The 16,803-nt window shown below is 40.1% G+C and overlaps 1 long non-coding RNA gene across 1 annotated transcript in view; it reads left to right on the top strand.

Annotated features, from left to right (window-relative positions):
• The first annotated feature begins 342 nt into the window (after positions 1-342).
• The window catches only part of LOC142830287 (uncharacterized), a 379,086-nt gene continuing 362,625 nt past the window's right edge, over positions 343-16,803 (top strand). The window contains exon 1 of the long non-coding RNA XR_012905437.1: positions 343-418. This is a non-coding gene — a long non-coding RNA (uncharacterized LOC142830287). The remainder of the gene's footprint in view (positions 419-16,803) is intronic.

Genomic DNA, 16,803 nt, shown 5'->3' with positions numbered 1-16,803 from the left:
TCTACTAGAAATCCAACCTAAATTGAGGACAAATGATTCTTATAGTACCTCTTGAGTAGCTTTCCTTTGCTTCACTTACTCAGCCCTTTCCACAATCTTTTCACCCCATCTTTAAATGCATGTTTTTAAAATGTTGTCACCATTTTCCACTTTAGTTTTCTCTGACCATAAGTAAATAAATAGGGCTCCATCATGCAAACCAGAACAACCTGAAATTAAAATAAACATCAACCTAATAGTATCTGCCTGTATCCCTGCTTCTCAATGTTAAGCTGCAGTACTGCACCAGGTGGTGCTGTGTAAGGCTATAAATGACAGCAATCCCCTTCTCCTGATTGAAAGTGGAGTCTATTAGCAATGGTCTGGGGTTCACCTGGTCCTTGAGACAACCCAGTACAGACAGAGACACTCTGGCAAGGTAAGAGTAGAGATAAAGAAGAAACCAGATTTGTAGCTGAGCTTCCCTTGCTTATGTTGTTTTTTAATTAAATAAAGGAACTTTTTGTATTAACCTTGTACTATTCTTTTCCCATTGGTAGCCTGCCCTGTGTGGCATCTTTCTCAGACAGCTAAGTGTTTTCTTTCTGGTTACTGGTCCATAAAGTATTTAGGCTCAATAGCCCTGAAAATCAAGTCCAAACCATTAGAAGTATCAGCTCAGGTGTTTTCAGAATGTTGGGGAAAACTGACAACCACCAATATGTATCAGTTGTGGCTATTGGAAAATGTTTATTTTTATGGCAAACACTGTATTTGTACTGGTCCAACAAAGATTTTTGCAATTCTGGTAGGCATAAGTTGGCATTAGGAAAAAAAACTTCCTAACTGTCAGGGTGGTTGAATATTGGAATAAATTGCCAAGAGAGCTTGTGGAATTTCTATCAGTGGAGATATTTAAGAGCAGGTTGGATAGACATCTATCAAGGAAGATCTAGATGGGGTGTGTGGGGGACTGGACTTGATGACCTCTCAAGGTCCTTTCTAGTTCTAGTATTCTATGATTAAATCTAGGACTGGAAAGCATGGTTATTCCTCTGCTTTATCTCTGGTCCAGTAAAGCACTTAGGCTGAGATTTCTTTTAAAGGCATTAGATATTGCTGAGCTTAGAATTGCAATACTTAACTGATTTAGGAGCCTAACTATCATTTTCAAAAGGGATTAAACTCACTGGTGAGTAACTAAAATAAGCAGCACACCATGTACAGAAAGATTTTTAGAGATGAGGGTGATTCTGCCTCTTTTCTGATCCCTGGCAAATCTCTGGGTATTATACTTTGGAAAAGCCTTTTTGTTCTGGAGCATTGATTCAATGAATAAACAGCTAAATTAAGCCAGAGAGAAAAATACACTGACGGGCACAGAAGCCAACAATGAACTCTCTGGAAAAGACTGCATTTTTTGGCTCAGTTGTCTTGTTGGATTAATATTCAAGAAGAATTTTCAGATTTTCTACAGCATGTTCGGGCCAGCTTTCAGGTACTACTGGATACTATGGTGCCCATGATCTGTGGCTTTATGGCTCTGTTGCTTGAGAATTCTTCCTTTTACATCAACTATAGTGGAGAGAGCTTCAGCTCATTAAAAAGAGCAGTCTTAAGAATATTTAAATATCCTTTTTTTAAGTGGGTGTGTTCAGTGTTCCTGGTAACATATTGTCACTGGAAAATACTGTGTTTTAGGTAAACAGCAATATGTTTGCTTTAATAAGCAACTGTGTTTAAATAATTTGTACTTGAATAGTGTCTTGTTTTTCAATGTAGTAATAACTTCTGCTTTTTATACAAAAGCTTCCCACACAACTCTGCTAGTCATGTGATTTCAATATTGACAGAAAATGTCTGATGTGGTTTTAACTAAGTAAATACACAGGAAGAGAGTCATGAAATGAATAAAAAACTGACCACTTGATTTTTAGAGCACTACAATGGGAACAAGCAATGCATTAATTTCAATGGGATTTGTCATTACATTTCGGTTTGTAGATCCGTATTTGATAACATGCTTTAGGGAAAGTCTGTGTTTAATAACATCTTGTATTTATCTTCCCTTTCCTCTGGATGCCCCTTGCAGACTACTGGTAGGGAAAGCTGTGCCTATCATGGCAGTACAACTACCTCTGTAGTGAAACACAGCAGCTGTTGAGCAGTATACAGCAACAGCTGTGTGAGGCAATGGTTTAGAGAAGGAAATGGAAAAGAATCTCAACCAACTGAAATTAAGGGACCACTCAGGAAGAAGTAAATTAGTTGAACTGGAATTTGCTCTAGAAGAAAGGGTTAATGCTTCAGCTTGTAGTAATAAAATAATTTTAAAAGGCCAGAGAACGAATAATGGTAAGTGGTCAGGATTTATGCCTGACATTTCATGATTGCAGAAACAGCTTATTGAATAGCACAGTGCTACTTACCAATGAAATGGGATACTGAATTGGAGGAAAGACTGCCTTTTGCTGAAACACCAATACCTATGTATTCTTCAGAGGTCTGTTGGTCAAGAACTGATCTGGTTTGACCCTGCTCAGTTTGATACGTACATAATGTGTCATGACAGTAGATCTATGGGTTAACTTGGTATACTGTATTTTAAAGGCTGATGGCCTGATAATTCTTAGTAATGTTTCTCTAGTGGTGGCAAAGATATACACGCAGGAGAAATGAAATTGGCAAGTAATCCAGCTAACGGGATTTCTGTAATAAGACCTGCACAGTTTCTTGGTGTCAAGAAAGCAGGATTTTATCAGGCTGGAACAAATGCATTACACGCCGCCTTTTTACTCCATAAACCTTTTTCATCTGATAATTTCAAGTTGTTGTCTCTTACAATTTTTTGGGTTTTTTTTTTTTGCTTTTTCTTCAAAACATCACCTGTGCTATATATAGCTCAGATATTTTACAAATTGTGCTGTGCAAGACAGCATGTGAATTTGTAGGGGAATTACTATGATTAAGGGATAAGAGGGGAAAAATGAGTTTACTAATAGCTTTAACAGAAGCTGAACTGAAATAAAGTCAGAATTGTAGGGCTAGAAGGGCACCTCAACACTACAGAGTTAAACTCAAAATAAGCTGCGCAACCTAAGCTAAGCATAGCTTATACTGAAATAGCTTATTTTGACTTTTGGTGTTGTCTACACAGCAGTTATTTCAAAATAGAGCGCTCTTCCCCGACTTCACACAATGAGGCTTACAGAAGTCAGAGTAAGAAACCCGTTATTTTGTATTAACGGGCTTGCAGTGTAGATGCATGCTACATTATTTCAGAATAAGTGATGTTGTTCTGAAATAATGCTGCTGTGTAGCTGAAGGGACCTCAAAAGGTCATCTAATCCAGTTCCCTACACTCATGGCAGGACTAAGTATTGTCTTATTTTGAAATAAGTGGAGCGTCCACACTACCAAGCTGGTTATTTCAAAATCTATACTCCTGCTTTCCTCTGGGAATAACACTTATTTCAAAATAGTTATTTTGAAATAGCGTTAGTGTGTGGATGATCCGGTGCTGCTATTTTGAAATAAATACTCCTCAGAGGAATTCAAAGTAATTTCCCCCCAGTGCTTCCTGGGGCTCTAAGTCAAGGTAGCACAACCACAATTTAAAGAGCTGGCCTCAGCCTAATTTCGAGTTTCCCCCATAGTGGGGATATGATATTTCAGCTTTGTTACTTCAGGAATTATTTCAAATTTAGTTATTTCAAAATAATTTCCTATTGTAGACATGCTCTACAAGGCTTACAAGTTTGAAACTGATTTTCTGTTAGCAACCTATGATTGAGCTGTCCATGTCAAAATTTCCTTTTCCTTTGTTTCCTCAAAACTAAGTACAGATAGTCTATGCAGCTGTGATCATAAAGGCTTTCTGCTGCAAGGTTTTTCTTTGCTAAAATGAAAGGGGTGTTTGTGCCATAAAATAACCTAGCAAAAACAAGGCTTGAGACAGAGACTCATTGATGTACTGTCAAAGACTGGTAACAAATGCAGCTGTAAACACTTTTATAACTTTATTTTGGATGAAAATTATGACCTGAGTAACTATTGTTTGATACCCTCTGTAACTGTACCTTGCTGATGAAGTAGCCAGCATTTAATTTGCAGGGTAAGTAGTTCTACTTACAATTAGCCATTTCATCTTGTAGCAGAAAAATGATACATTATTTATACCTGTTGGTAGTGCCTTTGTGAAGAATTTAAAAGGGGGAATATTTTAATATGGCAGAGCCAAAGTGAAGATTTATAGATGTTCATTGAAACAGTCAGGACCTTAAGAAACAAATGTGTGTATGTGAGAGAGGAGTCAAATGCGTGTGTACATTGTCAGCTATGCCTTTTGTATGGGGAAAAACTTACTGAGATTACTATGAAATCTACAGGTTTCAATCTATGCCCATCTACAGGTTTTTCAATATATGTGATAGGTGGTTGCATGGAACAACTGCTGTCACGAATGTTCTATCCTTTACTTTCTCCTCCTGGCATTTCTCAGCCTTGCAAGCAAAAACACACTGAGGTTTGACATATGATGTGATGTCTTTGCAGTCTGTTGTCAAGCAGATTTTCCCAATTCATGGGATTGGTGAATCCCCCCCTTTAAAAATATATCTCTCACACTTCTGGAGTCCCTAAGCTTAGTCATAGGTGGAGCTGAGTCAACTGAAGGAAAGGGGGTGGTTCTCCCCCATTCTTAATGAAAACTCAAAGAAAAATATTCCTGTGTGGTAGCTTGGAACTACTTCTGGTAAGGGCCAGATTGTAATCAGGATGTGCAGGTTGCAGATATTGACAAATTCAGTATCTGTACTGCTTTCTATAGCGCACACATAGAAAGCTGAGCTGTCCAGTGAGGTGTTTGGTCTCTCTGGGGTTAGAAACCAGATCTTAATGGCGCAGTAGCAGAGTAACCCCGAATTTACGTTTTTCTGACACACGCTGCTGGTTCTGATGTTGGGATCAGGGTGCTTGTAAAACAGGGAAAACATTTATTTCCTCTTTCAATTAGCTATGCGCCTTTTGAAAGCCTATTTAAAAAGGAAAGTTTAAAGCTTCACCCTTCTTTGCAGCTGGGCTCTTTAGTCTCCCAACTGATTTCTTCACTGAACAGATGCTGGCCAGTGCTATATGCAATGACATAATCGTTTTTGTTTTTTAAAGTCAGTTAGCCATCCTATCATTTTATTAGATTTGGTGATCACAGATAACTCCTATATCTTTAGCAAAGGCTTTTGCTGAGGGATCCGTGCTGTTTCCCATAATTCTCTGTGGCCAACAGAAACTGCAAGCAGCCATGCCTGCAGAAGTGCAAGTAAATAAAGCACCAGCAGCCCACCAGGGGCTAACCCTGGTGAACCACAACAGGCCTTTCGGCTGCTTATTGCGCACCCTGCTCTAACAGGTAAGCTGTTAATTTTCATGCATAATAGGACTTGTGAATGTTTTCAAGTGATAAGTTTGACAAGATCCCTCACTGATAGTAACTTTTCCAAGCAACCTGGAAGCCCTGCTTTACTGGAGAATCTCCTTGCTGTGCATTAGTTTCTGATGAGGAGCCATGCACTTCACATCAGTGCAATGAAAACATGAAGCAAATGAGAGCCTAATCCTTTCTGCTAGGCAGCAAAATCCTTTCTAGGCTTCTTGCTCTGTTATTCTTTTGCAAAGGATTACATGGGTTGCATGAGTAGCACAAGAAGATGAGGCAGTCTTACAAGTCAATACTGTATATAGGAGCTGATGTGGTTTAAAGTGAGATGGGAGGGAGGGGAGAAAAGGAGGGTGAAATGTAAAAGCAGTTGGTCTTCTAATTGCCTTGGAACAGGAGAAAAATAGAAGTGTGTTCTTTATTGCCAGTGAAATCCATAGCAATAAGCCAGAAGTAACACTAATGTCTTTATTATAAACCACAGTCTTGCTTATCAGATAACTGCTTCATTTTGGTGAAAAATTATAATGCCGATTACCTTGTGTGTTGTGTAGGTGTTTCATTTAAAAAAAGCAGCAACAACTTGTTACAGTAGTTTTAATGGGTGAGTGGAAACTGAAGGAAAGTTTTATGCATGTCCCCAAGATTAATGCATCATTCAAAGGGGAATCCCAAGAAATCTTGATGAGGATCAGTTGCACAACAGCTACATTTTTTTTGCATTAATTTTACAGTTCTGTTAAGACCTTTTAAAATAAGGAAGAAGTAAGATGGGTGGTTTTTTGCCAAGGTTATATTCATACGAGGGTATGTACTTAATGTGTATTGGCCATGACAAATCCTACTTGCCCTCGTATAAGTTACTTTTGACAGAAGTATGTATTGATTATGTGAACTGTGGCTGCTAGAGTTTTGTACCAAGGCTGATACACTTGTGTGAGAATTTTTGTAGATTTGTGATTGGGTATCTACAGTATGCACAGTTCTATCTGCAACTCTCATGAAGACATTGGCCCAGATGCTCAGCTAATGTAAATAGGGGGAGCTTCACTGAACTCAGTAGTTAATTGAACTCTGTTGACATGTGTTGATGTCCTTACCTCAACATAAGGAGCCATTTGGATAACACAATTAAAAGTTATAAAGTTATCCTTCAATAACTAATCATATTGGATTTTTTTTGGTTCTTTCTCGTGCATATACAGTAAGCATTCCCCCTGTAGTGAAAGTGGATATGCACCAGATCTGAGATGCACCAGATCTGTAGACAGGGTGATGCTACTAGAACTCTTAAAGTTTTATTATTACATGCTTGTGGCATCAGTCACTTGAAAGATGAGGCCACTGTGAAAGCAGTTTTCAGAAATTCACACATTATCTTTTTTTTCATGGATAAGTGATTTGGCCACCCCCAATTTCTTCCATTTCCTTAGCACAAAGGTGAAAAGCAACTAACATGTAAAACTAAATATCAATGAAATTTGAGTAAAAAATGACCAAAGCAAAACACTGCCAAAGTTTGTTGTTTCTCATTTCCTCATTAAGCATTATTTGCAACTTTTATGGTTATCCATTGGTATGGGGCTATAACTGGAATTGTAGGGTGCTGAAATTGTGATACATGGAGGTTGAGAATAATTGCTCATTGTCCCCCTGCTGTTCCCAAAATGACTTGCCTAATGAAAAGTACTTTTTAAATTAATAATTTTTCCTAGCAAGTAGAGAGGAAACATTTTAATTAATTGGAGTCGGAGCATTATAATCCCAATTACAGAATTTGTAGTGTAAACAGGAATGGATACTAAAGGAAAGCAGTGCCAATCAGCTTTGTTATAATAAATGAAATGCATGTCTATCAAGAATGTGCCTATTACACATGACTGGAAAGTCTGTAAAAGTTGAAACATGCAATAAGGGTTTAATATAAGCTAATAAGATTTGTGTTAATGCTTCCTTCTGACCTCAGTTATGGCACGTTGACTGTGATATACCTAAGGGTTTGTGTACATTACCAAGTTTTGTCACCAAAAACGCCAAGAGCCAATATATTCAATGTGACTTTTGTCACAAAATATGCCCAGTTTCAGTGACAAACTTTCTCCACCATGAGAAACTTTTCTTTTTCTCTCCCTTCATTGTTGGCAAACATGTAGCATAAACACCATGTGGGTCTCTTTGCTTTCATTGCCCTCCAGGAAGTTTCCCATAAGCCCCATACAGCCACTCTAGTCAGCGCTAAGAACTCCGCTGCCCTGCAACCCCTCACCCTTGCAAATCCCAGGAATGTTAAATTCCATCTTCTGTTGGCTGTCTCAGCCAGCCATGGCCATCTAGGAAGATGCCATCAGGCCATTGCACACTATGGCAACAAACACTCTTCTGCTTGGACCACCGCAGGCTGTTAGTCCAGATCAGTGTGTCAGGTGAGGAGTCAGTGCAGGCCCAGCTGTGAGTCATCCATCGAAACTGGGACACATGTAGGCAAATTTCTCAGCGCTTCTGCGGGTGATGAGTGGGATATGCTGCAATGCAGAGTGGAGATAAAAGAGCTGAGGCAGGTGGACCATAAGGGGAAGGAGGCAAACTGTTGCTCTGGTGCTGCACCTAAGACCTGACATTTTTATAAGGAGCTGGATGCTGTCCTTTGTAGTGACCCCATTTCCACTGCCAAGAGCCGTGTGGATACTTGGGAGGCAGCAGAAAGAGGGACCCACCCTGGTGTATGAAATAATAGATGAGTTGAGGGCGTGGGGTTCCAAGCAGGGTCACCCGGTGGGCCAGCCAGGCACTAGTCTCCATTCATGACGGATATAGCCAGCCACAGGGTGAGGGGTAAGTGACTGCTCCAACCTGAGTGGCCTTTATGGGCTGAAACCCCCCTGATATTCCTGCCACGACATTGCCTTTCTTCCCCCTTCCCTGCGTGCTTTCCGCTTGCTCCTCAGGGAGCATGGGGAAAGCATGCAGTGTGCCTACATCCCTCTCCCTCTTTGCTGGTGAGGGTGGGAGGCAGAGAAGTGAGTGAGCTTTCCTCTTGCTCCCTGACATTGATGGGCAAGAGGAAGAACAAGCAGCCACCTGGTACAAATTTGGTGGGGCGGTGGGAGGAAAGGGAGATTCATTCCCCCTGCCATTCCTAAAGGGTATCCTCCTCTACCCTGACTCCTGCACCTCCTCCCACACTCCAATCTTGACTCCTGCACCTTTCTCTGCATCCCCAGCTCCCTGCTATGAACCCCTCCCCTCTGTGGGGTGTGTGTGAAACAATGGTACCTGCAAGAAATTTAAGTTGTGTTCATCCCTGCTCCAGACAGATGCTCTTGGAAAGTTTTCTTGAAGTACTTGTTAATCCTCTGCCACAACCAAGTTGTGTTCCTTTTCCCATTGTAGGACTCTGCCCTGGGCTATACTGTAATCAGTCATTCAGCAGCCAAAGCGGCACATAGTCGGGCTGCATAGGGAGCAGGATGAAACCAGCAAACATCCAGTAGATGAGCTTTGGTTTCCCTCTTTACCCTCAGTAGTGAGATGTCTGCTAGAATGATACCGTCCTATGGAGAAGTATAGGATTATTAGAATGATTTCTTTGCAAAGCTGCTCTACAAGTCTCAGCTGTGTTTTCTTTTGTCCATATGCACACCCTACCAATCCGCACACTCACCTTGCTTCTGGTGCTTGCACAAATGTCTGTACCTTTCCAGGATTGGGGAGGAAGAGATTGGATTGGTTGCAAAAGGGGCTTATAATCACGCTACAGAGTGAGCAGATCCAGGCTTGATCTCCCCTAAAGCACATACGGAGGGTGTCACCAGGTACTGTGGGTATGTGTCCCACAGTGCATTGCTCACACTGTTGATGAGGGATCATGTCCACATTGCTACCTTAACAGAGGGCGCAAGCATCAACATGCCTTGCCAACTTGTCTTTTGTCTCTCTCTGTGCCGATATTAGTTTTGACAATCATGTTGTAGTGCAGATTTATACTTCAGACAGAAGGCTGTAGCTTGGTGGTTGGAATCATTGGTTGCTGGGTGTTGAAGGAAATGGGTGGAGTTGTGAACAGTGGTGGTTGTTTGCTTTCTAGATAAGGCGGGGGGCATGTGACAACACGGTTGTACGTAAAGCTGGCTCTGGTATTTTTAGTGTTCACACTGGTGAATTAACCAGATGGTGGTTTCTCCTAGTTGTAGTTAGAGTATGAAAGCTGCAGAATCACTCTGCAAAAGAGTGAGTGATTGTTTGGCTATTAACAAACTTCAGTCCAGTTTGGCTATTAAACTTTGAGCTCCATGAATTTAGCTGACTCAGCATGCCTAAAAATGAAGGGAACATGTGATGTGAGTGGACTAAAATAATTTTAAAATAGTGTTCATAAAGAAAAGAGTAGACCTTGTTGGATTCTTCAAGAACAGATCTACCACAGAAATGGATTCTTCAAGTGGCTTTTAAAATCTACCATTATGGAAAAAATATCATAGTGATTATAATTTAAATTCCTTTCCCAGACCTTCCTGTACTTATGCCTTGTGCAATGAGGTTTACAGGATTGGTCGGAAAAGGCTTTCCTTGTCGACCGATCCCCATCTAGACTGCCCCTTTTTGCTGGCAAATTGCCGCGTCGGCAAAAAGCGGTGGCCATTTTTATTCTAATGAAGTGCGGGATATTTAAATCCCTGCTTCATTAGCAATTTCAGTATGTCTAATTTACACCCTCTGGTGACAGAGGGATGTAGTCTAGACATACCCTGTTTGATATGGCACCTGGTAAATAAAGACTATTATTAACATGGCATTGAAATGAGTCAGATTTGGTCTCACAATAAAAACATCAGATTTTTCAAATTGAATTTAGTTGAATATCACTTAGGTTTGTGTCTTGCTTTCAGAGCTTTAGAAGTTCAGTAATGTGTCAAATTTAATATATGGATAATTATTTGACCACTTTCTTCCAAAGAAACACACAAAGACATAGAATACATCCTCATTGATATTTCAATGGCCCTTACACTGAACAATTATCCAGCTTAACTCAGGAAAAAACATAATGGGCTCTGAAGACATGATGTTAATTACATCAGATACATATTTCTAGCACACTTTCAATTTCCAGATATTAAAATTCAGTCCTTTGTGAAAATGTTAAGTAATAGCGCATCTCTACAAAAAAAGGGCAAGAGCCTGCAAAATAGATGAATTTCAAATGGTAATGGACAGAAGTTGATTTAGATGTCACTCTAAAATTATTTGACTCATAATAATAAAAAACCTACTAGAGTAGGAATGAAGTCTTATTTTAATTTTTTAAATTTTAAGCTATACAACATGAACTTTGTTAGGTTGTATGAAATTCCATTTTTCTATTTTTTTCAGAAGTATTTTTTTAACTTGCATATAACAGGCCTCTTGGGGCGGAGGGGGAGAAAAGTCAGGCTCACCCCCATTTTAGCTTTCAAAGCATACTGTGCTAGTGTGACAAGAAACAAATGATGAAAACGATAAATTAGAATTGATGCATTACCTCTTGAGATGAAGGGGCTAGATTCATGTATCTAAAAGGGTGTCATAAGAAGGAAGGAGAAAAATTGTTCTCCTTAGCCGCCGAGGCTAGGACAAGAAGCAATAGGCTTAAACTGCAGAAGGGAGGTTTAGGTTGGACATTAGGAAAAACTTCCTAACTGTAACGGTAGTTAAACACTAGAATAAATTGCCTGGGGAGGTTGTAGAATCTCCATTACTGGAGCTATTTAAGAGCAGGTTAGATAGACATCTATCATGGATGGTCTAGACAGTACTGGGTCCTACCATAAGGGAAGGGGACTGGACTTGATGACCTCTCGAGGTCCCTTACAGTTCTAGTGTTCTATGATTGTGGCTGGCCCTTGTGGTGTGAATTTACAAATTTGCAAAATGTAAGAAGCACCCATAACTTTGGTACTTGCATTTGTGAGTCTCCTGTCTGATAGCACCTGAGAAGGGTGCAAACTGGCAAGTACAAGCTGAACCTTAAGAATGGACATGATCTCTCGGTTCTTGTTGGAACTCTCCGTGCAGAGTTCCATGACAGCACTGCTCCAGTGTAGGCTTTTGTTTTAATGTCACAGTTGAATCTAAATCAGTGGTGGACAGCCCATGGCCTGAGGACGGCATGCGGCTTGTTGGGGTTCTGTGTGGGGCCCTGTCATAATCATGAGGGTTAGCCAGCAGCCTGGGAACTAAGGGGTTAACCTTACCTAAGCCGGGTGGTGTGGCCAATAAGAATGTAGGTAGGAATTTCAAAGGAGGAATTTTTTGTTTGTTTTTTCCCCCTCCTTTGTCCTGGGCAGTTCCTCTCCAGCTACTGAGAGAGACAGACATGTCTCTCTCTCTCTCTCCCCAAGAAACCATTCTTCACTTTCTGTAAGTAGGGTAAAGTTTAGCTAAATCTGTAAGGTTTTATGGTTTGGGAAATGGGATCTGATGACCGTGCACTTTTTAAAAAACGTTTTGACTTTCCTTTGTAACTAAATTCTAGGCCCATGGTGGAGTTTCTCCATGAGGATATTATTTTGTTACTTTCCCATCTAGTCATTATGTTTGCAACAGGAATATTGTGGTGATAATAAAAGTTAGAACATAAGAATGGCCGTACTGGGTCAGACCAAAGGTCCATCTAGCCCAGTATCCTGTCTGCTGACAGTGGCCAGCCCCAGGTGCCCCAGAGAGGGTGGACCGAAGACCACGATCAAGAGATTTTGTCTCCTGCCATCCCTCTCCTGCCTCTGACAAACAGAGGCCAATGACACCATTTTATCCCCTGGCTAATAGCCTTTTATGGACCTAACCACCATGAAATTATCTAGCTTCTCTTTAAACTCTGTTATAGTCCTAGCCTTCACAGCCTCCTCTGGCAAGGAGTTGCACAGGTTGACTACATGCTGTGTGAAGAACTTTGTTTTATTAGTTTTAAACCTGCTACCCATTAACTTCATTTGGTGTCCTCTAGTTCTTCTATTTAGGGAACTAATAAATAATTTTTCTTTATCCGCCCTCTCCACAACAGTCATGATTTTATAAACCTCTATCATATTCCCCCCTCAGTCTCCTCTTTTCTAAACTGAAAAGTCTCAGTCGCTTTAACCTGTCCTCAAATGGGACCCGTTCCAAACCCCTAATCATTTTAGTTGCCCTTTTCTGAACCCTTTCCAAGGCCAAAATATCTTTTTTGAGGTGAGGAGACCACATCTGTACACAGTATTCAAGATGTGAGCGTACCATAGTTTTACACAGGGGCAGTAATATATTCTGTGTCTTATTTTCGATCCCTTTCTTAATAATTCCTAGCATCCTATTTGCCTTTTTTGACTGCCGCTGCACTCTGTGTGGAAGTTTTCAGAGAACTGTCCACGATAACTCCAAGATCTTTCCTGATTTGTCATAGCCAAATTAGCTCCCATCATACTGTACATATAGTTGGGGTTCTTTCTCTTTTATTTTTATTAACCTGATATTGGTTAATTTTTGTGTCCTGGTTTGTACTTTAGGGGTGAGATTTCCCAAGTGGTCTCTCCCCTGATTTTTGTATCAATACTTGGGTGGTGGCAGTGGAGTTTTTTTATCCCCAAAATCTAGGTTAAGATTTTGGGGGGAAGTTTTAAACCAAAGCCTGGTAGATAAGGTTTTGGGGTACTTTTGCTGGCCCCCACTTCTGCATTTATCATGCCAGAGTGGGGAAGGAGCTATGACAGGTCCACAAGACATTTTGTTTAACATGACCAGAGTCTGCTGGTTTTCTTACAGTTTTTTTTTCCTATCAGAACTTTTGTAATACTGAAACGCATGTAAGGCAAAGGCACGTGAAGTGAGGTGCATGCACGCTGTACATAACATTGGCTGTGAGAGCGGTGCACTCCCTCTGTATCCAATCAAAGTGCTGCTATAGTTCATTTGGCACAGCCTGTAAATTTTAGACATGCAAGAGCAGTGAGCAATACTACCCTACCCCAGGAGTCTCTTGGTTACAACTGTCTTGAAGCCCACTGGCATGAAGGAGGACCACTCATGCAGCCACTCACTAGCTTTGGTTGCCCTAAGCTTTTTTTATTTGCAGTGATTACAAATCTTGTTGTTGTTTACCAATGGCTATGTCTAGACTGCGATTTCCAAAAAAGTGGATGCATTCTTTCATGCATTGTATGAGGAAGGAGAGATGTGTTGAAAAGAGGAAGTTCTTCCAAAATTTGGCCTTGTGTAGACAGGCCAAATTTCGGAAAAGCCTCTTCTGACCCAAAAGGGAAAAAAGATACGCAAATTGCAGCTTACAATTTGCATATCATATTTCCAACTTTTCTTTGCAGTCTTGACACAGCCATTTAATCTCTTTTAACATGTGGTTCTCCAAGAATAAATCCAGGGTGACTTGACACTAATGTGTGTAAAACTTACTTTTTCATTAGAATTTTGTCCTCTCTCTCCTCCATCCCATGTGCTCCCTCTCCTGCAAAAATCCTTTCCCAGTTTGAGTGGGAATATTCAGGTGACTTTGAAATTGGGCAGTAAGAGATCTGTTATCCCAAACTGCAGCCCTTCTGGATTGAAGGCCTATGTATTACACTAACCATGGATGAAGCTTAAATTCTATAAAAGCAGCATGAAAAAACCTGAGTCACTCAGAACAGCTAAAGTCTCTAAACAGTAATGCTTTTACAGCATTTCTAAGGAGCCTAAGCAGTGCTTAATTTGTGCTTAGCCCCTCTAATCTTTGCAATTCGTAGCCCCAGCACCTGTGAGCTTGCTACATCAGCTATTAATGTAAAAAAACAGTGTTTGAACTGCAGCACCTCTGTCATTATAAATTAAGCACTGAGCTTAAGGGAGTTAGAGACCCAGGTCCTCTTGAATCCACGTAGAAATTGGGTTTCTTTTCCCTGAGCTGCTGCTGAAATTCCCAGTGATGATGCTTATGTGTGTGTGATGGCAAGTAAGTAAAAGATGAGTGAAACCACTGTTTTTTCCACCTCTCTCTAAAAACAAAACAAACAAAAACCCAATCCCAAAAACCTACTATGTAGTGCCAGATTATAGCCCAGCATTGAAGGCTAGGCTCATGGCATGGACAATGCATGGTCTTTAGTTTGCTGTGATATTGGGTCTGAGGGTATGTTCACACAGCAACTGGGTGGTGTAATTGTTAATTTTTGTAGAGAGATGCACACTAACTCTACTCAGTTGATTCCTTCGATGTAGAATGACACCTATATCCTCTGCTGAAATGTTCCTAATTAAATTGTCACTTCGAGTGTTCTTAGCAATGGAAAAGAGTATCAGGCCTGATTTTGTTGTTTACACCAATTTTTATTATGACTTTTGATTTACACCAGTGTTAAGTGAGAGGAGATTCAGGGCCACTGCATTTTAATATTGATTATGCAAACTAAATAAGAGTTAAGGTAGATAAGGAAGGAAATGTTCTTTCAAGCAAAAACTGTATGAAATAGTGATCTCAAGACACAAATTACTACAGTTGTGAAATAGAATTATGAAGCTACTATCTCCAAATGCCAGTGATTTTATTCCCCTTTTACTCTATTACATGCTTTAGAACTTTTCCAGAAGTGTTTTTCTTCAGGGGTTTTTACATATTTTTTAGAATTTTATAGAAAACTATAACCCTATTATGGAACTGCATAGGAAGGCAAATTATGAGTCACCTACTCTCAACAGCAATTTCCATTTCATATCCATATGTTAAAATAATTTGCGGTAATACATTTTTCTGTATTTACAATTTTATTTATGTAGTGTGGTAATTTGCATTTTCAAGATGACAGGTCAGGAAATCTGATTGAATGACTTCTGTTTGAAACTTCAGATCCTTTACTGTAGAGATGTAAATTCTCTTAAATCCCTGCCTCTTTTCTGAGATGTAAAATTTAATATACAACTCCCATTAGTTTTGAGAAATACCATCTCCAGAATGCCTCATTCTTGTGCTGGACTTGGGAATAGGCTGTAGACCTTAAGAGGTTTTTTCAAATTAGCAGGTTACACTGTGACTGTAACTACATTGTACTTAAAAAGTCCACCTGAAATTCAGTTTTTTTTTCTGACCAAAATGGAAGACACTAAACTGTTAAAAATACCATTCTGCTGTTGAACAGCCAGTATGTTTCATCTTCCAGGGTGGCTGTGTTGCTGACATGGGTAAAATGATTCTTACATAAGGCATGTAGAGTGTAAAGTGGTGTAGGATGGTTTGGAGAAAAAATGCTTCTATAGAAGTGCAATATACTTGGCTGAAATCCCATTTATTCAGGCAAGCAAAGTGGGATTTGGCTCTGTCCTGACTGAATCTTCAGTTGGAAGAGCTGAAAGTTCTGGATCTAAAATAAATAAAGGAATTTCAGAAATAATACTGGCAAACATCTTAGCTAGAACATACAACACCACCTAAATGCCATACAGAATTTATTCTTCTTTCACTATGATATATATTGATCACTCTATGTATGGAATAGATCTTGTGTAAATCTGCAGTCTACAGAGTTTCATTTTCTCAGATACTTGCATACAAAAGATGGAAGGTTTTAGCATTTAAAAATGTAGTCTAGCTCTGCAAGGATGTTAAATGTTCAAGTAGTACCACATCTTACTGGTTTTCTTTTATTTTAATCTTATAGTATGACAAATGAATGCAGTAATTTCAGTTCAGTGAACTTTATATAGTGAATGAACATTTGAGATTAAAGTAAGTGGCTAATCACTCAGGGCCTGAAATTGTCCATGGGTAAGGGTAATTTTTTGCATCGGCAGAAGCCAGCATTAGAGATAATCTTTAGTGTGGAGACGGGCATTAAAGGAGACGTTATTGTTGAATGATGTTATTCTGTTCCTGTCTTGCACTATGAATTAATTTAGCCAACAAGTCTTGGTGGGGGAAAATCAGTTGTAATGCCTGGCTCTGAAGGACATCCGATGGAAAAACTCACTATTTTTCTTTAATACAAGCAAATCTCCACTCTTAGGCTATGTCTAGACTGCAAGCCTCTTTCGAAAGAGGCTTTTTCGAAAGTATCTTTCGAAAAAGCCTCTTTCGAAAGAGCGCGTCTAGACTACAATACACGGATCGGAAAATCGATCCGCTTTTTCGAAAAAGAGCATCCTGACTGCTGGACGCTCTTTCGAAATTAAAAGCCACCGGGAACCGCTTCTGCCAGGGCATGGGGCAGCATTTCCTTCCGGGTGCTGCTGCCTGCCCTTTGCAGAGACGCGTGGTTAAAGGGACGCCCCTGAACACCCGTTGCTCTGCTTCTGCAGCTGCCTTTGCTGTCCCTCTAGGAGGTAAGCAAGGCATTGCAGTGCTGGTTTGGAGTGCTCAGCTTCCTGGGACACCCCAGCAGGTTTTTTTTGTGTGG

Source organism: Pelodiscus sinensis, chromosome 7 (genome assembly GCF_049634645.1).
Source record: "Pelodiscus sinensis isolate JC-2024 chromosome 7, ASM4963464v1, whole genome shotgun sequence".
Classification (NCBI taxonomy): Eukaryota; Metazoa; Chordata; order Testudines; family Trionychidae; genus Pelodiscus; species Pelodiscus sinensis.
This window is presented reverse-complemented; position numbering and strand designations above follow the sequence as displayed.